This window comes from Ambystoma mexicanum, chromosome 2q (assembly GCF_040938575.1).
Source record: "Ambystoma mexicanum isolate Mex_15411 chromosome 2q, UKY_AmexF1_1, whole genome shotgun sequence".
Lineage (NCBI taxonomy): Eukaryota > Metazoa > Chordata > Amphibia > Caudata > Ambystomatidae > Ambystoma > Ambystoma mexicanum.
In genome coordinates, this window is record NC_090924.1 from 1,433,156,999 (window position 1) to 1,433,182,529 (window position 25,531).

A 25,531-nucleotide genomic window follows, 5' to 3' on the forward strand; every position below is an offset into this window, starting at 1 on the left:
ATCCTGGAGAATATGGTTGCTTGCTTCATCATGAGCACCATCTCGTTCATGCTGGGAAGTGGAAAACCATCCGTGACCACTTCTAAGTTCAAGCTTCGTAGGTCTATGCAGACTCTCAGTTCGTTCAAAGATGGGGTTTTTTGAATGCCACTGGGCTCAGCAATTCAGAGGACTCCACTGTTTCGATGGTGCCTTCTTTAACCATCTTTCAGAGCTGAGCTTCGAGTGCTGACCTTGCTGTCGCTGGTAACGGTATGACTTTGTGCTTTACTGGAAATGCATTGGGCTTGAGGAGGATTTTGTGTACGTAGTCTTTGATTTTATCCGGCATATCAGAGAATAGGCCGGGAAAGACTTCCTTTAGGTTTGGCGCTCCTCCTGAAGAGACCAGCGGTACCTGATTGAAGGTACTGGTGTCCAGCCTTGATCGTCCCATCCCAACACGGCCCGGCCTTGAGACGGGAAGTAAGCTTTCGTGGTGGTGGACCTGTCTTTGAATTCAATTTTGGCCTTAATGTAGCCCAGTAAGTCCATGGTGGACCCTCCGAAAACCGTCGGCTTCTGACTGGTGCTCCTGATTTCAACCTGGTCATGTCCCATCATTTCTTTTTACGATTGGATGGCGAGGATGGTGAGGTGTGATCCTGAGTCGGGGATGACCCACATCTCCATGCCATCTTCTCTCACGATGCAGTGGGGCTTTTCTCTCCTTGCTTGGGGTGCATTGACCATGATCACCATGAGTTTGTCGTGCCGGTCGTCGTCGTCACTCAACTCACGTCGCCGTCGACGCGGGTGACGGTTTTTCCCGCCAACTGCAGGCTGCAGCCACGTGGTCAAAACGTCAGCATTTGGAGCATTCTTTGTTCCTGGCGGGACAGTCGGGATCACTCGCCATGTGCTTGGTGCTGGCGCATCTGTAGCACTTGGGTGTTTCCCTCTGTTTGGGTCCTTTTTCTCTGGCGGTGTCGCAGGGCTATCTTCTCCTGCTGCCTCTCCACTGGGGCGTGGCCATTTCGGGAATGAGTGATGGCCGCCTGACCTCTTTGCACCTGCTGGAGGTCTCCTCTTCGGCCCTTACGATCTGTGTGGCTTTATCCAGGTCGATCTTCTCCTGTATGAATTTATTTGTCCTGGACATTCCTCGAATTGGTGTGGACTACCAGCATGACGCAGATGACCTGTTCGATGTTGTCACCGAACCCACACAGGGCTGCAAGCTCCCTCATCCTGGTGATGTAGTCATCAATGGGCATGTTGCTCTCTTGCTTCCTGGTGTAGAATTTGAGCCGGGGAAGCACCACATTTTCCTTATTGGTGAATCTCTTTACGATGCAGCGGATTGCTTTTTTATAGGCGTTGTCGTCATCGTCAGGTACGGGTATGGCTTTGAGCCCTGCAAAAATACGTTGTCCTTCAACTCCCATGAAGTTGATAAGCATGGCCTTCTTCCTGGCTGGTGTGCAATGTGCATCCCATGCCACCCAGGGCCTCCAGGTACGTGGAGAACAGTGGTTCCCACTGGTGCCCACTGCTGCCACGGTATGGCCAGGGTGCCCGGAGAAGGGAGAAAGGCAGGGGTGGCGTGACGCCCTGCATGTTGTGCCCAGGGTCCTTAGTCCTCGTTGCCAATTACGTAGTGGCCTTGAATAATGACAGAACCATATGGATGCTTGGCAGGGTGTTTATTGGCACACCTGAATTTAACTGCACAACAGGGGATATTCAACTGTCCAGGGAATGGGGCAATAACAGTACTCACAGGGTGAGAGTCCCAGTTCATACAGTTTCTTCACTGTATGCTGCAGTGTTACAGGATTGCACACCAGTGCAACCAGACCACCCAGGAGGCTGAGCCCAGCTGTGGTATTATGCTCTGGCTGCCAGGCCCCTACTCTGTTGGGGCCTCGTGGAGGTTCAGGCTCCAATGGTAGGAGGAGCGCAAGGGCGGTGTGTCTCACACTGGCCGGCTCTGCCGAGTTCTGGCGCCCTCCGTGGTGCTGTGGTGCCCTCCGTGGTGCTGCACGCTTCACGCTCGCGAATGCCCACAAGTTCACGACCTCACGATCTCGCGAGATGGTGTCCCCACACAACCCTAATCACGGCCTACCTAGATTTCCAGAAGGAAACGGTCCGCAATGACCGCCGTTACATCATTAAAGTAAATAAAGGCTGCAGTATTTAAACATGCGGTACCCAGAATATACAAGATAATGTTCTCGGAAAATCAAGATTGATCAGTTGTCAAGTGTTTATAGGGAGAGACTAACTCTTCTTACTGTGGATGTGTAGAAGCCATCCATAGAGCGAGGCAGTTCCCTTTCCTAACTGGTAGAACATGGTTAAAGATGTTATGCTATAATGTTATAGCTATCCCTTGATTCTTAAGCCGTAGAGAACTCTCCTCAGATTGTAAATCAAAATGAAAAGATGTATAAGAGTCATACTGCTGGCATTATAGTTCCCAATCTAGGTTGGAGAGGAACCCTACAAGGTCCCCTGGCGGAGAAATGTGAAAGTTGTCTGAATGTCAGGTTAAAAAAACCTCCTTCTCCAATGACTTTGTACAGTGATCATTGGTCCTGTATAGTCAAAGGCCCAAAGTTTCAAGGCTAGCAAGTAGCAGTAGGTGCATAACAGCATATTAGTGCAGACACTATGCTAGGGAATGGCACAGTCCTTTCGGCATATGGGTCTGTCATTATAGAAAGTGCATAGCAGGTAGTGGAAGGGGCGAACCAGATGAAAGAAAGTACATTCCCCGACATCAGGCTGCTCTACCAAAGAGAGCGTACAGTCTAATGATCATGGGTCCTGATGGATTAAACAACAAATTCTGTATAATGTCAAAGAACGTTTAGACATCGCACAGTTGTGTTTTATGCATTTCAATCTGATCAGATATATAGGAGCCCAGTGGTCTTTGCCTCATACAAGAGCACAATCTGAATGCTGCCCCCCAAGCCAATCAAAGATGTCAGGGTATGTAATTGTAGATGCCCCAACTATTCAAAGGTATGGTCCCAAGTAAAAATCTTCATTCATCGCTAGGGTGGTCACTCCGTCTAAATGATGAATCCAATGTTGCTCTCTTTGCGCCAATCTTTTTACCATATTGCCCCCTCTTGGTAATGGGTCTACTAGTCTAAAATTACCCATCTCAATTGTGCTATTGTGTTTCGATGGTCTCGGTAGTGCCTATACATGGGTGATTTTTCATTAGCTGGTCTAATATTGGATTAATGCTTCATCCACCTCTCCCTTGCTTTACGTGTGGTTTGCCCCACGTACTATTTACCACACGGGCATCTAAGCGCATTGGTGATATTCTTGCAAGTGGCAAAGTCTGAGCTGTCACTGCTTGGCAGGGGGGTAGCCTCCTCATGGAACCACTCCAGAGCTGTCAATGCTTGGCAGGGGTATACTCCTCATGGGTCCACTCCTAAACTGTCGATGCTTGGCAGAGTTGGTACCCTCCTCATGGATCCACTCCATAGCTTTTGATTCTTGTCAGAATGAGTAGCCTCCTCATGGATCTACTCCTGAGCTGTCGATGTCTGGCACGAGGAGTAGTCTCCTCATGGACCCACTCCTGAGCAGTTGATGATTGGCAGGAGGGTAGCCTACTCATGGATCCACTCCTGAGCTGTCACTGCTTGGCAGGAACAGTAGCCTCCTCATGGATCCAGTCCTGAGCTGTTGATCCTTGGCAGAAGGTAGTCTCCTGATGGATCCACTCCTGAGCTGTTGATGCTTGGCAGGGGGAGCAGCCTCCTCATGTATCCACTCCTGGGCTGTTGCTGCTTGGAAGAGAGGATAGCCTCCTCATGGATCCACTCCTGAGCTGTCTATTCTTGGCAGGGGGTAGCCTCCTGATTATTGGCAGGGGATAGCCTCCTTGTGGATCCACTCCTGAGCTGTTGATTATTGGCAGGGGGTAGCCTCCTCATTGATCCACATCTGAGCTGTTAATGCTTGGCAGAGGGCATAGCTTCCTCATGGATCCACTTCTGAGCTATCGATGCTTGGCAGGGGTGGTACCCTCCTCAGGGATCCACTCCCAAGCTGTTGCTGCTTGGCATGTGGGGTTGCCTCCTCAGGGATCCACTCCTGAGCTCTCGCTGCTTGGCAGGGGTGGTACCCACCTCATAGATTCACTCCTGAGGTGTTGACTCTTGAGAGGTGGTACTATCCTCATGGATTCACTCCTGAGCTGTTGATGCTTTACAGGAGGAGTAGTCTCCTCATGGATCCATTCCTGAGCTGTTGATCCTTGGCAGGGGGTAGCCTCCTCATGGATACACTCCTGAGCTGTTGATGCTTGGCAGGAGGAGTAGCCTCCTCATGGATCCACTCCTGAGCTGTTGATCCTTGGCAGGGGTAGTCTCCTGATGGATCCACTCCTGAGCTGTTGATGCTTGGCAGGAGGAGTAGCCTCCTCATGTATCCACTCCTGGGCTGTTGCTGCTTGGAAGAGGGGGTAGCCTCCTCATGGATCCACTCCTGAGCTGTTGATTCTTGGCAGGGGATAGCCTCCTGATGGGTCCACTGCCGAGTTGTTGATTATTGGCAGGGGATAGCCTCTTTGTAGATCCACTCCTGAGCTGTTGATTCTTGGCAGGGGGTAGCCTCCTCATGGACCCACTATTGAGCTGTTAATGCTTGGCAGAGGGCATAGCCTCCTCATGGATCCACTTCTGAGCTGTCGATGCTTGGCAGGGGTGGTACCCTCCTCAGGGATCCACTCCTGAGCTCTCAATTCAGGACAGGATTGTAGCCTCCTCATAGATCTACTTTTACTGTCACTGCTTGCCACTGCGGGAGCCTCCTCATGGATCCTCTCCTGAGCTGTCGATTCTTGGCAGGGGGTAGCCTCCTGATGGATCTACTACCATGTTGTTGATTATTGGCAGGGGGTAGACTCCTCATGAATCCACTCCTGAGTTGTTGCTGCTTGGCAGGGGGCTAGCCTCCTTGTGGATCCACTCCTGAGCTGTTGATTCTTGGCTGGGGGTAGCCTCCTAATGGATCCACTCCTGAGATGTGACTGATGGGCAGGGGTGATACCCTCCTCATGATTTCCTTCTGAGCTGTCGCTGCTTGTCAGGTGGGTAGCCTCCTCATGGATCCACTCCTGAGCCATCAATGTTTGGCAGGAGAAGTAGCTTCCTCGTGGATACACTCCTGAGCTGTCGCTGCTTGGCAGGAGGATTAGCCTCCTCATGGGTCCACTCCTGAGCTGTTGCTGCTTGGCAGGGGTGGTACCCTCCTCATGGATCCACTCCTGAGCTGTCACTGCTTGGCAGAGGGCATAGCCTCCCCATGTATTCACTCCTGAGCTGTCGATTTTTGGCAGGGGGTAGCCTCCTCATGGATTCACTCTGGAGATGTTGATTCTTGGCAGGGGTAGCCCCCACGTGGATCCACTTCTAAGCTTTTGATGCTTATCAGGGGTGGTACCCTCCACAGGGATCCACTCCTGAGCTGTTTCTGCTTGGCAGGGGGTTCCCTTCTCAGTTATCCACTCCTTATCTGTCAATTCATGGCAGGGTGGTACCCTCCTCATGGATCCACTCCTGAGCTCTCGATTCTTGGCAGAACGAGTAGCCTCCTCATGGATACTCTCCTGAGCTGTCGATGCCTGGCAGGAGGAGTAGCCTCCTCATGGATACACTCCTGAGCTGTTGCACCTTGGCAGGGGTGGTACCACTCATGGATACACTCCTGAGCTGTTGCTGCTTGGCAGGAGAAGTAGCCTACTCTTGGTTCCACTCCTGAGCTGTCGATTCTTGGTAAGGTGGTTCCCTCCTCATGGATACCCTCCTGATCTGTCGATTATTGGCAGGGCGTAGCCTCCTCATGGATCCACTCCTGAGCTGTCATGCTTGGCAGGAGGTGTAGCCTCCTCATCAACCCACTCCTGAGCTGTCTATGCTTGGTAGGAGGGTAGCCTCCTCAGGGATCCACTCCTGAGCTGTCAATTCTTGGCAGGGGGTGTAGCCTCCTCTGGGATCCACTCCTGAGCTTTCGCTGTTTGGCAGGGTGAACCCATGCGGGGATCCACTCCTGAGCTGTCGATGCTTAGCAGGAGGAGTAGCCTCCTCATGGGTCCACTCATGTGCTGTCGCTGCTTGGCAGGGGTGGCACCCTCTTCATGGATCCACTCCTGAGCTGTCACTGCTTGGCAGAGGGCATAGCCTCCCCATGTATCCACTCCTGAGCCGTTGGTGCTTGGCAGAAGGAGAAGCCTCCTCATGGATACACTCCTGAGCTGTCGATTCTTGGCAGGGGGTAGCCTCCTCATGGATTCACTCTGGAGCTTTTGATTCTTGGCAGGGGGTAGCCTCCTTGTGGATCCACTTTTAAGCTGTCGATGCTTAGCAGGGGTGGTACCCTCCACATGGATCCACTACTGAGCTGTTGCTGCTTGGCAGGGGGTACCCTTCTCAGGGATCCACTCCTGAGCTGTCAATTCTTGGTAGGGTGGTACCCTCCTCATGGATCCACTACTGAGCTCTCGATTCTTGGCAGGAGGAGTAGCCTCCTCATGGATCCTCTCCTGAGCTTTCGATGCCTGGCAGGAGGAGTAGCCTCCTCATGGATACACTCCTGAGCTGTTGCTCATTGGCAGGGGTGGTACCCCCTCATGGATACACTCCTGAGCTGTTGCTGCTTGGCAGGAGGAGTAGCCTACTCTTGGTTCTACTCCTGAGCTGTTGATTCTTGGCAAGGTGGATCCCTCCTCATGGATACTCTCCTGAGCTATGGATTCTTGGCAGGGCGTAGCCTCCTCATGGATCCACTCCTGAGCTGTCATGCTTGGCAGCGGGTGTATCCATGGATCCACACCTGAGCTGCCTATGCTTGGTAGGAGGGTAGCCTCCTCAGGGATCCACTCCTGAGCTGTTAATTCTTGGCACGTGGTGTAGCCTCCTCTGGGATCCACTCCCAAGCTTTCGCTGTTTGGCAGGGAGAACCCTCCTTATGGATCAACTCCTGAGCTGCCGATGCTTAGCAGGAGTAGTAGCCTCCTCATGGATCCACTTCTGAGCTGTTGATGCTTGGCAGGAGGTGTAGCCTACTCATGGATCCACTCCTGAGCTTTTGATGCTTGGCAGGGGGTGTAGCCTCCTCATGATTCCACTCCTGAGCTGTCGATGCTTGGCAGGGGGTGTAGCCTCCTCATGGATCAACTGCTGAGCTGTCACTGCTTGGCAGGGGGGGAGCCTCCTCATGGATCCACTCCTGAGCTGTTGATGCTTGGCAGGGGGAGCAGCCTCCTCATGGATACACTCCTGAGCTGTCGATGCTTGGCAGGAGGTGTAGCCTACTCATGGATCCACTCCTAAACTGTCGATGCTTGGCAGGGGGTGTAGCCTCCTCACGGATCCACTCCTGAGCTGTTGCTGCTTGGCACTGGGGTAGCCTCTTCATGGATCCTCCCCTGAGTGGTCAATGCTTGAAAATGAGTGTAGCCTCCTCATGGACACACTCCTGAGCTGTCAATGCTTCGCAGGGGTGTAGCCTCCTCATGGATACACTCCTGAGCTGACACTTCTTGGTGGGGGGGATTCTGTGCAGGAGGAGTTGCCTTCTCATGGATACACTCCTGAGTTGCTGATGCTTGGCAGAAGAGTAACCTCCACAGGGATCCACTCCTGAGCTGTCAATGCTTGTCAGGAGGAGTTGCCTCCTTATGGATACACTCCTGAGCTGTTGATGCTTGGCACTGGGGTAGCCTCCTCACAGATCTACTCCTGAGCTGTTGATGCTTAGCAGGAGGAGTAGCCTCCTCAGGGATCCACTCCTGAGCTGTCAATGATTGGCAGGAGGGTAGCCTCCTCAGGGATCCACTACAGAGCTGTTGGATACACTCCTGAGCTGCCATTGCTTGGCAGGGGGGTAGCCTCCTCATGCATCCACTCTTGAGCTGTCGATGCTTGGCAGGAATGTAGCCTCCGAATGGATACACTCCTGAGCTGCCATTGCTTGGCGGGGGGGGGTAGCCTCCTCAGGGATCCACTCCTGAGATGTCAGTGCTTGGCAAGGGTGGTACCCTCCTCAGGGATCTACTCCTGAGCTGTCACTGTTTAGCAGGAGGAGTAGCCTCCTCATGGCTACTCTACAGAGCTGTCAATGCTAGGCAGGAGGAGTAGCCTCCTCATGGATACACTCCTGAGCTGTCAATGCTTGGCAGGGGTGGTACCCTCCTCAGGGATCCACTCCTGAGCTGTCACTGTTTAGCAGGAGGAGTAGCCTCCTCATGGATACACTACAGAGCTGTTGATGCTAAGCAGGAGGAGTACCCTCCTCATGGATACAATCAGGAGCTGTCAATGCTTGGCAGGAGGAGTAGCTTCCTCAGGGATCCACTCCTGAGCTGTCGCTGCTTAGCAGGATAAGTAGCCTCCTCATGGATACACTCCTGAGCTGTCGCTGCTTGGCAGGGGGTGTAGCCTCCTCATGGATCCACTCCTGAGCTGTCGCTGCTTAGCAGGAGGAGTAGCTTCCTCAGGGATCCACTCCTGAGCTGTCGCTGCTTGGCAGGAGGAGTAGCTTCCTCAGGGATCCACTCCTGAGCTGTCGCTGCTTGGCAGGAGAAGTAGCTTCCTCATGGATGCACTCATGAGCTGTCAATGCATGGCAGCGGGTGTAGCCTCCTCAGGGATCCACTTCTGAGCTGTCGCTGCTTGGCAGGAGGAGTAGCTTCCTCAGGGATCCACTCCTGAGCTGTCGCTGCTTGGCAGGAGGAGTAGCTTCCTCAGGGATCCACTCCTGAGCTGTCGCTGCTTGGCAGGAGAAGTAGCTTCCTCATGGATGCACTCATGAGCTGTCAATGCTTGGCAGCGGGTGTAGCCTCCTCAGGGATCCACTCCTGAGCTGTCGCTGCTTGGCAGGAGGAGTAGCTTCCTCAGGGATCCACTCCTGAGCTGTCGCTGCTTGGCAGGAGGAGTAGCTTCCTCATGGATGCACTCAGGAGCTGTCAATGCTTGGCAGTAGGAGTAGCTTCCTCGGTGGTCCACTCCTGAGCTGTCGCTGCTTAGCAGGAGGAGTAGCCTCCTCATGGATACACTACAGAGCTGTCGATGCTAAGCAGGAGGAGTAGCCTCCTCATGGATACACTCCTGAGCTGTCAATGCTTGTCAGGGGTGGTACCCTCCTCAGTGATCCACTCCTGAGCTGTCGCTGCTTGGCAGGAGGAGTAGCTTCCTCCGGGATCCACTCCTGAGCTGTCGCTGCTTGGCAGGAGGAGTAGCTTCCTCAGGGATCCACTCCTGAGCTGTCGCTGCTTGGCAGGGGTGGTACCCTCCTCAGGGATCCACTCCTGAGCTGTCACTGCTTGGCAGGCGGAGTAGCTTCCTCAGCTGTCGCTGCTTGGCAGGAGGAGTAGCTTCCTCAGGGATCCACTCCTGAGCTGTCGCTGCTTGGCAGGAGGAGTAGCTTCCTCATGGATGCACTCATGAGCTGTCAATGCTTGGCAGCGGGTGTAGCCTCCTCAGGGATCCACTCCTGAGCTGTCGCTGCTTGGCAGGGGATTATGTGCAGGAGGGGTAGCCTCGTTTTGTCCCATCCCTGAGCTGTCGGTTCGAGGCTAGACCTCTTCCTCCAGAGTTTGCAAAGCACTATAAACCCCTGGAGGAAAGTGACCTTCTTCACGGTTAGAAACTCTGTCACCCTGAGAAGTAAACGCCTCATCTTTTTAGCAATACCCACTAATCACGCTCACAAACGGACTTCTGCTTTTACTCACAAGACCTTTACAAACACAGTTGTAAAAACCGACCTTGACCCCTTACCCGACTGGATGTCACAATGATGAGTTTCAGCACTACATGGTCAAGTATAAAATCACGCAGATAGCGCTGTACCTCCTATAACACCTTATGAACTTAAGTGTACAGTTAAGGTCGTTTCACTGAAATATTTATCAGCAGACTGTCACCTGGAGGACCTCAAGAATGGGCCTTTGGACAATATGGCCTGGATTGTCTTAAGAATTGCCTGTGGACACTGACAGTGCCCTCTTTAGGAATGGGCCTGTATAAACTGTAAACTGGACTATCTAAGGGATGGGACTGTGGACACTCTGACTTAGGCCTCTTCGCTAATGGGCGTGTAGGCCTTGTGACCCACGCAAACCTAAGGATGGGCCTGTGTAGACTTTCAACTAGGCTACCTTAAGGATGGGCCTGTGAACACTGTAACCTCGACCACTTTTAGTATGTGCCCGTGGACTCTGTGATGTAGACCACCTTAAGGTGAGGTGATGAGGTTGTTAAGGCTGTGACCTGGAACCACGTACTTAAGGATGTGCTTTTGTAAATTGTGACCTAAGAAACTATAAGGATGAGTCAGTAGGCCATCTGACAATCAAAAGGATGGGCCTGTGCAGACTGTGACGTAGACTGCCTTAAGGATGCGACTATGTAGACTGCGACCTAGGCCCCCTTCAGGATCGGCCATGGGCCTTGTGACAGAGGTTGCCTTAGTAATGGGTCTGTGTAGACTTAAGGCTACCTTAAGGACCGAGCTGTGATACTTTGACCTAGACCACCTTAAGAATGGGCCTATGGACACTGTGACCTAGATCCCCATGGGGAAGGCCCTGTGTAGACAGTGCCCTAGACCACCTTAAGAATGGGCCTATGGACACTGTGACCTAGATCCCCATAGAGAAGGGCCTGTGTATACAGTGCCCTAGACCACCTTAAGAATGGGCCTATGGACACTGTTACCTAGATCCCCATGGGGAAGGCCCTGTGTAGACAGTGCCCTAGACCACCTTAAGAATGGGCCTATGGACACTGTGACCTAGATCCCCATAGGGAGGGGCCTGTGTATACAGTGCCCTAGACCACCTTAAGAATGGGCCTATGGACACTGTTACCTAGATCCCCATGGGGAAGGCCCTGTGTAGACAGTGCCCTAGACCACCTTAAGAATGGGCCTATGGACACTGTGACCTAGATCCTCATAGGGAAGGGCCTGTGTAGACAGTGCCCTGGACCACCTTAAGAATGGGCCTATGGACACTGTTACCTAGATCCCCATAGGGAAGGCCCTGTGTAGACAGTGCCCTAGACCACCTTAAGAATGGGCCTATGGACACTGTGAACTAGATCCCCACGGGGAAGGGCCTGTGTAGACAGTGCCCTAGACCACCTTAAGAATGGGCCTATGGACACTGTGACCTAGATCCCCATAGGGAAGGCCCTGTGTAGACAGTGCCATAGACAACCATAAGAGTGAGGCTGTGGGCACTGTGACCGGTGCCACCTAAGCCCTCTCGTGCGAGCTTTCTTCCCCCACCTGGGCCCACCTCAGGAGCTCCTAGCAGGCCCGTCCCTGACCCTCAGAACCTATTCCAGGCAGCAGTCGCCTGTGCCATCAGAAGGAACACTGGCTTCCCGTCTCTATATACAGGAGTGACACACTATCAGTGCTAATTATAGCCAATCCTCGTCACAAACCGAGCTTTCCTTTAAACTTTAATAACCCTCCCTGCTGCTCCTTGCTTTTTCACTTCCCTTGTTTAACTTGAAGTGTGTCGCGTCCGGAGGAGGGGAGGGGGGTCTCGGACTGCTTGCCCTCTGCAGCTTCCTGCCACTGACTGCACAGGAGGAACGCCGCCGGAAACTCGAGGAAGGCGGCCTGCCATCCGATAGGATGGTACTGAAAAAGACACCGGGGCGAAGGCTGCTGCACCCGGCCCCGTGCCTGTCACAGAGGCCGCTCCTGCCGGATTCCATTTCAGAAGCGGCTGCTGACGTCCCAGCAGCAAGGGCACTTCAGGGTGCCCCCGGGCTGGCATTGGGCGCTGAAGGCAGAGCTGTGAACGCTGTAGATGCGTTGCACCAGTGACTGGGCTGGTGGTAACCGATGCGGATTTACAGAAATACTGCATACTGAGTTTGGCCGTAAATACGCCAAACTACCGCCAAAGTAGGTTACCATTACCGCCACGTCGGTTTACCACCTGATTACAAGTGCTGGTAGGCAGTGTTAGTCCCCATTAATGGAGTCTATAGGACCCCATTGGATATTTTTGCCGGAATTCCTGGTCAGACCTGGCGGTATGAAAGGCACCCGCAAGCACAACTCGGAGTTTGCCGGTCTGGACTAAATGGTACTGGCAAGCTTACTGGTACCGTTGTATCCGGACCTGCAAGCTCATAATGAGGCCCATTGAGGATATAGCCTCACGATAGACACATGGCTACATGGTGGTGGATAGACACATTGGGCCTCATTACGAATGTGGCGGAAAGGCAACAACGGCGCCGGTAGTGCTACATGCGCCGTTGTTACCTCTCCGCAACATTACAAGTTCTGCTTACCGGTGCCGGACTGCACGGGTGGTCTGACCAGGCATACAGACGGGCACCCACAAGCAGAACTCGTGATTGCACCGGCACCGTTATTAACGGTGCCGTTGCTGGTGCAACCATGCTCCCGATCCCCATTCTGCCCTATTGGGCAGAATGGGGATCGGGAGGCCGGCCATACCGGCACCCGCGAATGGGCAATTACGGGCCCATTCATCTCGTAATGGGCCAGTAATGGCCCATTCGCGGGTGCCGGTAGCGAGTTTGGCAGTAGCCATGCCCTTAATAAGGGCACGGCTACCGCCAAACTGGCATTACGGTTTGGAGGTAGCCGTGCCTGTAACAAAGGCACAGCTGCCACCGAACTCGTGATTTTACTGACACCCGCGAATGGGCAATGACTGGGTCATGGCGAGTTCGGCGAACCCGGTAATTGCCCATTCGCGGGTGCCGGCAATAAGGGACTCCCCATCCCCATTCGGCCCCATAGGGCTGAATGGGAAAGAGGAGCTCAGATGCACCGGCACCGTTCATAACGGTGCCAGTGCATTCACGAGTTGTGCTCGTGGGTGCCGCACTGCCCGCAAGGTCGGACCTGGCAGGCAGAGCGAGACCCGCGAGCACAACTCATAGTATAGCGGTAGGGTAGCAACGGTGCCAGTAGCGATACCGGTGCTGTTGTTGCCATACCGCCATACTTATAATGAGGCCCATTGAGTATATAGCCTCGCGATAGACACATTGCTACATGGTGGTGGATAGACACATTGAGGATTTGGTCTCGTGATAGACACATTGCTACATGGTGGTGGATAGACACATTGAGGATTTGGTCTCGTGATAGACACATGGCTACATGGTGGTGGATAGACACATTGGCGATATAGCCTTGCGATATACACATAGCGACATGGTGGTGGCTAGACACATTGGAGATATAGCCTTGCGATATACACATAGCGACATGGTGGTGGCTAAACACATTGAAGATGTAGTCTCGCGATAGACACATGGCTACATGGTGGTGGACAGACACATTGAGGATATAGTGTTTGATAAACACCTTCCGATTTGTTGCTGGGTAGACACACTGAGGATACAGTGTTGGAATGAACACTTTGCTCTATGGTGTTCGAAAAAACGCATTGTGATGTGTTGTTGGGGTTCATACATTGAGGATATCATGTTAGGGTAGGAATATGGCTACATGGTGTTGGATAGATACATCATAATTAGTTGTTAAGGTTCACACATTGAGGATATGGGGCCTCATTAAGAGGTTGGAGGTAGCCTTGCCGGTTTTACCGGCAAGGCTACCTCCATACCGGCAAGAAAATCCAGCACCCGCAAATTGGCAATTACCAGGGTTTTCTGGCCCCGCCAGACCCGGCAATTGCCCTTTCGCGGGTGCCGGTGCTGGTATATCCCCATTCCCTTTTCAGCCCCATAGGGCTCAATGGGAATGGGGATGCCTGTAGCACCGGCACCATTCAGAATGGTGCCGGTGCTACAGGCTTGCTGTGATCGCGGGTGCCTTTCATTCCGCCAGGGCAGACCTGGCGGAATGAAATGCACCCGCGGCACAACTCGGAGTTTGTTGGTCCGGACACAACGGTACCGGTAGGGGACCAGCAACCTTGTAATGAGGCCCATAGTTTTGGGATAGACACATTGCTACATGGTGTTGGATAGATACATTGGGCCTCACTATAAGCATGGCGGTCCGGGAACTACGGTACCGGTAACCATGCCGGTACTGTAGTTCCCGTACTACCATACTACGAGCTATGCTCGCAGGCGCCTGTCCATCCGCCAGGTCTGGCCTGGCGAGCAAAGCGGCACCCGTGAGCATAGCATGTCGGATTCACCGGCACCCGGCAATGCAAGAATTACTGGGTCCGGCAATGTCGGAATTACATGGTAATTCCTCATTGATGGGTGCTGGGAAAAAATGCAACTCCGGCGGCAGCCCCGCCAGGGTTATAAGGAGGCCCATTGTGATTAATTGTTGGTGTATGGGGCTATAGAGGTGGGATCGACACATTGCTGTATTGTGTTGGTAGATGCACTTGATTAGTGACAGGAGTTCACATATTGGGGCTATATAGTGTTGAGGTAGTCGCATTGCTATATGTGTTGGGTAGACATATCATGATTAGTTGTTGGGGTAGATACATTAAGGATAGACACATCGCTATATGGTGTTGGATAGGCACATTGTGATTTGAAGGTGAGGTAGACACATAGAGGATATATTGTTGGCATAGACCCATTGATGTAGGGTGTTGGATAGGCACATTGTGATTTGAAGGTGAGGTAGACACATAGAGGATATATTGTTGGCATAGACCCATTGATATAGGGTGTTGGATAGGCACATTGTGATTTGAAGGTGAGGTAGACACATAGAGGATATATTGTTGGCATCGACCCATTGATATAGGGTGTTGGATAGGAACATTGTGATTTGAAGGTGAGGTAGACACATAGAGGATATATTGTTGGCATCGACCCATTGATATAGGGTGTGGGGTAGACACATCTTGATTTATTTGTTGGGCTGGACACTTTGAAGATATTGTGCTGCCATAGACACATTGCTGTATGGGGTTGGATAGACACATGGTGATCTGCTGTTGGGTTGCACACATTGGGGATATAGTGTTAGCATAGACACACTGCTATATGGTGTCTATAGGCATGTTAAGGTCATGGTTTTGGGATAGACACATTCATCCCCATTTTTATGAGGGTGTAAAATGGTGCACATGCATGGAAATCCAGGGAAACCATCTTACAGCTGGCTTTCAACCATCGGCCCCTATTTGGATTGGGTTACCCGTACGGGGCAAGAAGCACCGCAAGATCCCCTTTAGTGCATTCGAGCACTTTGTGCAGGGAAACCAACCGAGTCGCAGCTTACATACGCATTTTGATTCCGGTGGAAAGGTACGGAGCATACTATATGCAATGGCTCAAGCCTGGCTCCCACCCCTTTCACCAGTGCATGTGGCGAATGATCAGATTACTATGGGAAGTGCCAGGCCCACATAAGCAGACGCAGGCCATAACTTTCCAAATGGAGACCTTTGTGAGCTGCTGTCGGGCACATTGTGAAATCGTGCTATAATGTGCGGCCTTTTGGCTTGAGTAGTTGAACATGGTCTGAGAAGCAAGGTTATAAAGCTTTTGCCCAGGAGGGCAGGATCCCTCTGCATCAGCTGCTACTGCCTGAAAAAGATCCCAGTGCCGACTGCAAAGTTCGGCTAGCAATGCTGCTTGCCCATTTAATTGTTATCATCAGGCCTTCCACGCCGGAAATCATCCGCACGCCACGAGGAATCCGAAAATGGCGGCCGCGATTTTGTTTATATGTTGCTAAGCAACATGCACTGCTCCCGATAAGCCACCACCTCCACTTCTGTGATATGTGATTACCAGTAGCCGAGAGCCGGGCCTACCATAAAGGGCCACCAAGAAGGGTACAGCCCGTCTGTGCCTGTCCGTGTCGGACGTGCCGCCGGTGCAGAGCTACACCCTACAACTGTGAGTACTTTGCTTGATATTGAAATCATATGTTTCAGACCCCTTGAGGATATCTCCTACCTACGATCATCATCGCGCCAAGTATAGCACTTACAGGGGCACTACGATATCCACAGGAATCCGGACGTCCACCTGACTGTGTCTAATCCCACCTTGAACCATCCATATTGACTAAGTGATTGGCGCGCACATACTCACCCTATTCCTAATTAGTTCCATATGATGCATACCAAGACTACACCACGAGGAATATGGCACTTGGCCCCAACGCTCAACCGCCCTGTATCCAACCGTGAAGCCGGTAGAGCAATACGTTGAACATTGAACTTATCTCGCCTTATCACTGCGCCGGGCCTAGCCCACTCTATGCTGTAATGCTCTATATTGTGGAACGGCCCCCTGCGCCTACTATATGTGCGCATACACTTAGCACTGCTACTTAGCCTGGTAAAATTGTTAATGCTAGAGGCATCAGTGCAGATCTACTAGCAGTGACGCCCAGCAACTATCTGCATCACGAGACTCTCTCCCATTGATTGCATCCTACTTATTTAAAACGACCACCTATGTACTAAAATAACTTGTACAATTTAAGATTTCTAATATCTGCAGTAATGTGCAATGCGCCATTCAGTTATGTGCCCTACTGACCGGTGTGCACCACCATTATCACATCCTGCCCCACACTGAGTACATAACCATGCTAGGCCTCCTGCTCACAATCATGTTTCCATATTGCATTGTTGAAAACTGCCTACCATGTACGGGTAACTACTTTCTCATCTTGGGCAACAGCCTCTCCAGGATTGGTTGCCATCGACACCACCCTATTCCTTGCCCCACCCCATTCCTACCCTCTACTCTACCCTTCCCTGTCAATCAGGTCCACAACAACCCTCAATGCCCCACTAAGAGCATTAACGACTTAGAACACAGCACTATCGCCCCAACAGCGACTATAGAACACACAGATGCCACTGCTGCCTATCCTATTTTGGGCCACACCAGACCATGCCGTCTTAGAGCACGCACTAATCAGCTTCTCTGAATTTGCAACGCGTACTCAGCCCTACAAAAGCAACAGAAACCTAACACTATACACAATTGCAAACACTATACGACTCCACTTACAGGTGCAGTCAATCACCCCCTCAAATCTCTGGACTGCAGGTTTTGACCACTACATCCACACCTCCAATAGAGACTATACCCAATTTCAAAGATGCTCTCATCGACGCCCGCTCTCTCGAAGCCCACGCCATTGAGATCTATGACCTAATCATTGAACAAAAACTAGATTTACTAATAGTCACAGAGACTTGGCTGCACCAAGCGTCCGGCCCTCTATTAGCAAGTGCTATCCCACCAGGCTATACTATTATCCGGACTGACAGAAAGAATGGACAAGGAGGCAGTGGGGCTATAATGGCGAAAACCAATGTACAAATCAGAGCGTGCCCTTCTAAAGAAATAGAAGGTTACAAACTTCTCTTAGCCAAACTCTCCACCAACCCTAAAACCACAACCAATATCCTGGTCATTTACAGATCACCTAATACCAACATCCTGCCGGAATTAGACATCCCTCTGCTATTAGCTTGCCACATCAAACCGAATACCAAATTTGTCATCTTTGATGATATCAACCTAGGTTTTAATGATAAGAAGGATCCCAAAGCAGATTCTTTCCATACTGCACTCAAAGACATAAACTTTACTCAAATAGTTAAAGCTCCCACCCATAACAAGTATCGAACACTTGACTGGGTACGCACACTCAATACCCAAGTCACCATCGAGTCGACCGTACCCTTTGGGTGGACCAACCATTACTGCATCAACTTCACCCTTATCAACAATGAGAGAAGTGCCACTAAGCCACCAATAAGGGACACATTCGAAAAAAGAAACATAAGAAAGCTCACAGCTGACAACCTATCCCCTCGTCTCAATGAAGCTCTGGCCTCCCATACTGTTGTAAGTGATAACCCATGTCTTCTTGCTAATATCTACCACGAGTGCCTCACTACTACCATTGATGCAGTAGCACCCGTTACCACTAAAACACGACGCACTGACAAGCGAATAAGCTTCTGGTTCAATGACCTATTAGTCGCGCTTAAGCGGACTAAAAGACCCCTTGAATATATCCACAAAAAAATCTCTCACTATTGACACGGCCATGGCATTCACAGCTGCTAATAAAATATACAAAGCAGCAATCATCTCCCAATGCATACAACGCCCGCATTAACAATGCCACCTCGAATACTAAGGAGTTGTTTACTATTCTTAAAGAATTGGAAAACCCTATCCCAACTACCACACCTGCCAATGCTAGTAAAGAGTGGTGTACCACTATCCAAATTGTGGTAGCCTCCAAAAGCGATCTACTACAAAAGAAAATTCTCACCAAAAGAAAAATCCTAGCGGATAAAAATATCCCTGAGACTCCCAGCAGTCCAACCAATGACTACTCAAATACCATTTTAAGCCAGTGATGCAAAATGCATTGCAAGATACCATCTCTAACCTCAAAGCGTCCAACTGCAAAGGGGATAACTTCCCAGCACACTTAGTCAAATTATGCGCCCCCACACTTACACCCATCATTACTAATTTTGTAAATGCCTCATTCAGCACGAATACGGTCCCAGCTAACATAAAAGAAGCACAGGTGACCCACTTCTGAAAAAACCATCACTGGACTCAACAATCCCCACCAACTACCGGCCAATAACCACTGTACCATTCCTGCTCAAGATCATAGATAAAATAGCGTACACCCAAATTCAAGCCTATCTTAAACAAAACAAGCTCCTGGGTGTCAGACAATCGGGCTTTAGACCAAATCATAGTACCAAAACGGCACTCCTCAGCCTGAAAATCCAAATGGACACCATCAGGGACACAGGTAAACTGTATGCTACTGTTGTTAGACCTATCAGCAGCCTTCAATCGAGTGGACCACGATAAGCTTTGTGCCACACTATCGAATGACTTCAGGTTCTCAAAAGACACCACCCTTTGGGTGAAATCTTTTTTAGCAGAGCGCACATCTAGACTATCCATTGGCAAAGAGGCTGCTGATCGCATCCCAGTCCTCATTGAGGTACCTCAAGAGTCCTGTCACTCGTCTACGCTATATAATGCGTACACTAAGCTTCTGTTCTCGGCGTTGGATGCTATGGGTGTCATCTACACCAATTTCGTAGATGACACCCAGATTCTCATACCGATCAAAGGGAACTATGACCACGACACACTAATCATCAACAAAATCTATGCAATAATACGAAATTGGATGGCGCGGAACAGGCTATGCCTTAATGATGAGAAAACAGAGATTCTCATTGTGGGCTCCCAACCCAAAATCAACGGTTCTATAGAACAGTGGATGGACACAAACTGGATGTGCTTAAGCGGTAAGAAGACCGAATTGATGGTCTTTGGGTCCCATCAGGCTATAAACTCTCTCCGGAATATGGCTCATTTCAGATCGAAAACACACAGATCAAGGTTCTCAACAAAGTTAAAACATTGGGCATGATGATGGAAGCATCACTAGGCGCTGAAGCGCAGAACACAATACATAAAAAAGACAAGTAACTATTATCTTAGACTTCTTAAAGCCATCAGACCTTACCTTTCGGAGGGCAATTGCGCCACAGTGGCGAGGGCAACCATTTTATCCCGTTTGGATTATGGCAATGCCTTGATGGTCGGGGCAAACAACAACTGTCTCCAAGTTTACCAGATCATATAGAATAACGCGGTTAGGATTATCAAGTATATACCCAAATCCAAACATATTAGTAACGGCAGGAAAGAGCTGCACTGGCTGAAAGTCAGAAATAGAATTCAAGGCCCTCAACCTAGCCCATCGTTGCATCTATGGGAAGGCACCAGGGTATTTGAAATCTAAAATATATACCTATGTACCTACCCGCACTCTAAGATCAGCTGATCAAAATATGATTGTGGAAGCTGGGCACAAACGCAAGCTAGGACTAGGCAAATCCTTTCCGATCATTACAGCATGGCTGTGGAATAACCTGCCCATTAACATAAGATGCAAATTATCTAAGCTTCCGCAAGCAAGTGAAGACCCACATCTTCAACTAATCTGCCAAAAAATACCCAGACACGAGTTCTAGCATCTGTTTTGTCTCGTTATTTGTGTTCGTCGCAGGTGTTCGTGTATCTGCGCCCGAGACTTGCGAGTTACCAGTGCAATAGAAATGTTTAAATAAGTTAATAAATAAACACTCTCCACCCTAACTATACATCAATTACTATTGATGGCACTCTGATTCCAGTTTCAAAACAGGTAAAAACTCTATGGGTCTATCTACACACTAGCCTAACCATGACAAAACACGTAAATACACTATCTTCATCCACCTCCTACACGTCCAAACTAATAGCCTTAAGTCGTCGGTTCCTCACGCCCACTAACTGCTTTACCCTAGCTAGGACACTGATAATAGATATAGTTGGACTACTGCAATGTACTCCTACTAGGTACCTCAAATGCTAACCTAGGCAAACTACAACTCACGCAAAATAAAGGGTTACAAGCAGCCCTAGGGTTAAAAAAAAGTCTGATCACATCACCAATATCAGGAGGGAGACCCACTGGCTACCCATCAAGGCCAGAATTATATTCACATCACTGTGTATCACCCACAGATATTGCGCCAGGAAAGCACCCTCCTACATCAACAATTCAACAAGCAAAAGAGAATCCATTAGAACACCTCGTTCCTGGTGATCCTGCGATACAAAAGCTCCAGTGCGGGTGGAAACAGCTTCCCAGTCATGGCCCCCCAATCACTGGAACGACTCCCATTAAATATCAAGCAGGAAGACTCCTTCCAGAGTTTTAAAAATCAACTAAAAACCTGGTTGTTTAACCAATTTTAGTAACTGGATAACCAGATATCCATAGTCATTAAGCCAACCTCCTCCAACCAAATACCAGTACCTCTAGCCGTACTCAAGCAACCTGACCTATGTAACCCAAAAAATGTAACTTCTTTTATTATGGTGACTGTAACTTTATGATTTATGTATATACTTAAATGTTGTTGAAATATTACTAAGATGTCTCACGGTTTGGGCGTAAAATAAATGTAAAAAATAAATCAAATAAAATATTGCAATCCCTTCTTTGTGTGGAAGCATTCCTTAAATTCTTTCAACCAAATTTTACCAAGAATAAATTCACATATATGACTTAGTTGAGTCAGTATGCCTGTGGAGGATTTACTTTTTGTTACAATTATAATGAATGCAGGTTATTATTTCACTAAGGTACAACCTCTGATTTAACATTTTTGTACACAATTCCACCCCAACATTCAGGCTGTTTTGGAGTTGAAACCCTGTTATTTATTGAAATGAAGAATGTTTCTGGGTAAGTCACCACAGGAATGTAAAGACACAGGGAGCTGGTCTACAGAAGAAAATCAATCTGCGTGTAAACATCTCACTAGTCCAATAGTCATTACCATGAATCAAATACATATAGTTCTGAACATTAATCCTAGATAATACAATGCAATGTATGAGCAGCATAATATCATTTATGCTTCTCATTGCAGCTTGTCAGCCAGTGTGTTTAAATACTTTTCACAACATATATTTAAAACCTAACAGTTTTTTAATCAATTACAGATTCCTAAAACAAATGTTTTCTTCAAATTCAATGACAAGTATTGGTATTATAGAAAGGTTACATAAACATCAACATTACTACAAATCAGCATGCACGAGCCGCCGATGAGGAGCTGAATGCACCAGCTCCCGGCAGCCGCCAATATCCTTGCAAAAATCCTGCCTCTCCGGAGTCGGAGCCCCCCAGCTAAGGGCAGCAGCAGGCAGCTGAACACCCTGGGAAGCTGACCAACGCAAGTCCGACAAAAATCAGAGCAGTAAAAGCAGTAAACGGGCCGTGAGCCCCTCGCCGACTGAGAGCCACCATCTCGCAGCCAGGAGGCTGAGGGGCACATGCGCCTCACTGGCCCCGCAAGCCCCCTGAAGGCAATCTGGGACCGCACACCACCCATGGGGGAACCTGCAGCACCCGAGAAACACCGCAGGAGAAGCAGAGCCGCCTGCAGCGACATAGGGGACCGGGGTCCCGGCCCCTCTCTGGCCCCCTGCAGGAATGCCAACCGGAGGGTGGGGCACAGCTTAAGAGGGGGAGGGTCTCCCCAGGAGTACCCCGCCTCAACTGGGGACGGCTAGCAGATTACCCCCAACACCGACTGGACAACGGACGCCTGCAGGGCCGACACTCGCCAGAGACCCGGAAGCTGGGACCAACCACACTGCACTGGAGGTGAGGCGCTCCCCGCTGGACGGTGCCCCATGCCTTTTGAAACCTACTCCCCTGGGACTCCGGGGCCACAGGATCGCACCTCCTGAGCAGCCCTACCTGGACATACCGTGGCCAAGCGAGGGCAACTAGCCCACCCACAATTCATGGGCCCCAAACACCAAAGCAGTGCCCAGACAGGACCCCGGACTGAATGCAGAGGGGGGCAGCCGGCAGGACCTGGAAACGTGCCTGTACGGACCCACATACCCCACGCACCACTGGACATGTGCCAACCCCCGCCTCAAGGCTAATTACAGAACGGCAGACTGTGGGCACGGCCCACAGGGAACCCGCGCCTAAAGAAAGAGACAGCACCTCAAGGTCCCGCAGCACTGGAAGCGACCTGGGCCCAACTCCACCAGGTCAGAGAAGAGGTGAGGAGCCCCCAGGAAGAACCCTACTCCCTCTGATGCAAACGAGCCAGGAGAGTCCATTACCCCGCTACCCCTTGACCCAGAGCCTGGGAAAGGGCAGAGGAGAGCGACAGCTCAATATCCTGCAGACGACACTGTGCAGACACCTGCAACACCCCAAAGGGGCGCCCCCCAGAGGCCTTAGTCACTATGGACTACCCCAGCAGCAGCAGCCCCACGCACAGTAAACAGACTGCATGGACACCTGCCCCAGGGGGGCAACAACTCAAATAGCCCTCACAAACCGGCCACTGCAGGCCTGCACTTGACACAAGACCCTCAGGGCCCCAGGTATAACCTCTGCATAAAAAGGTCTACAGGGCAAAGGAGCAGGGCACCCTCTCCCCCGGTCCAATGCCCGGAAAACATGGGCAAGGACAAGGTCAAGCGGCAGACCCTCTAAAGTAAAATGGACCTATACACAGTGGGTGCCACACAAGGGCCGCCCGCCCAGGCCCTAGAGGGAGACGAAGCGATGACGGATGACCCTACCATCTCACTGACGGATGTCATGAAGGCCATTAGAGAGTTGAGATAATCACTAGAGGGCAAAATAGGTGGCCTATCAACGGAGCTCTCGTTCCTACGCCAAGACCTCCATAACGTATCTGCGAGAGTGGGAGAGACAGAGGAGAGGATCTCCAACACGGAGGACACAGTGAAGCAGATGGAAAAGCACCTGGCCACTATCACCCAAAAGGTGTCCCAACTGGAAAACAGGGCAGAGGACAGTGAGGGACGAGCAAGACGCAACAATATCCGGATCCTCGGGATCCCGGAAAAAGAGGAAGGGCCCAGTGCCAAACTCTTCCTGGAAAACTGGCTGGCCGAGGTGTTCCCCCCGAAGACATTTTCCAAATTCTTCTCCATTGAGTGCGCCCACAGAGTATCATCGGGACGCCCAATACCGGGAGCACCACCGTGAACAATTATTGCAAAACTGATGAACTTTCGCGACAGAGACGCCATTCTCCAGATGGCTCGAGCAACCGGCCCGATCACCTACAATGGCCACCAAGTTGGCTTTTATCCTGACTACACCAGGGAAGTCCAGAGGGCCAGACAGCCTTTCGACTTGGTTAAAAAAAAAGCTACACTCGCTATCTATAAAATACGCACTCTTCTTCCCAGCACTTCTGAAGGTACACCACAATGGCGTCACCCATTGGTTCTACTCAACAAAAGAAACCTGGGATTGGCTGGAGACCCAAATCCTGAATGAACCGGGACAGCAACGCTCCCCAAGTGGACCCCTGTCCCAAAAAACCAGGGCAGACCACTCACCACTACAACCCGATACGCTGGATCAAAACTTACCTAGGCCCCCACCAGAAGGTGAGACAGGCGCGGAGAAAGGATGAGGGCATACGGCAGAGATACAGACAGTGATACACTACTTGTGACTCAGGAGGACAACGACCCTGCGGCTGCTGTGGAAAGGCAGCAAGGCTCACGAACAGACGAAGTGAGCACTTAGTAAAATCAACAATGTCCCGGTTTGAAATTTTGCGCCCAGTTGGTGCCCAGTTCGGGCTACAGGTACTCCTGGTTGGGGGAAAGTACAGGGAGGGATCCGGATATCACAGACATGACTGGAGATGGAGAGGACACAGATCTATCTGGGAGGGAGGAGGCTCACACATTGTTGGTTATTGATTTCGCTTTGGTTGAGGTATATGGTCACAAAGACTTGGTTCTCACTGGAATATGGTACATGGGGTTGGGGGGGGCAACGGGGGCGGAATACGACTGGGGGAGGATACCCACCCACAGCGCACACACGTGGCAATGGCTCCCGGGCTGTTCTATTTCAATGTCCACAAGGTCACAGATCGCATGTGTGGGTCACATAGTACATGGCTCGCCACACCGGGTTCCTGGCACTATGAGCTACTCGACAAAAGAAGCCTGGGATTCGCTGGAGACCCAAATCCTGAATGAACCGGGACAGCAATGCTCCCCAAGTGGACCCCTGTCCCAAAAAACCAGGGCAGATCACTCACCACTACAACCCGATACGCTGGATCAAAACTTACCTAGGCCCCCACCAGAAGGTGAGACAGGTGCGGAGAAAGGATGAGGGCATACGGCAGAGATACAGACAGTGATACACTACTTGTGACTCCGGAGGACAACGACCCTGCGGCTGCCGTGGAAAGGCAGCAAGGCTCACGAACAGACGAAGTGAGCACTTAGTAAAATCAACAATGTCCCGGTTTGAAATTTTGCACCCAGTTGGTGCCCAGTTCGGGCTACAGGTACTCCTGGTTGGGGGAAAGTACAGGGAGGGATCCGGATATCACAGACATGACTGGAGATGGAGAGGACACAGATCTATCTGGGAGGGGGGAGGCTCACACATTGTTGGTTATTGATTTCGCTTTGGTTGAGGTATATGGTCGCAAAGACTTGGTTCTCACTGGAATATGGTACATGGGACTGGGAGGGCAACGGGGGCGGAATACGACTGGGGGAGGTTACCCACCCACAGCGCACATACGTGGCAATGGCTCCCGGGCTGTTCTGTTTCAACGTCCACAAGGTCACAGATCGCATGTGTGGGTCACACAGTACATGGCTCGCCACACCGGGTTCCTGGCACTATGAGCCAAACAATTACCGGGCGATCCATAGGGCAATGTTCACCGATAGTCACAAGTGGGGCGGTTCAAACAAATGCAAGGCAAACATCATTCCCGACACCGATGGCACATGAGGGGCATTTAACTTTCCTCATGTGGAATGTCAATGGGTTGGGCTGCAGCATCAAGCGAAGAGTGGTCCTTCAATACCTGAATAGGCATACACCAGACATAGTTCTCCTCACAGAGACACATCTCGTGGGCACAGAGTGCAAGTTC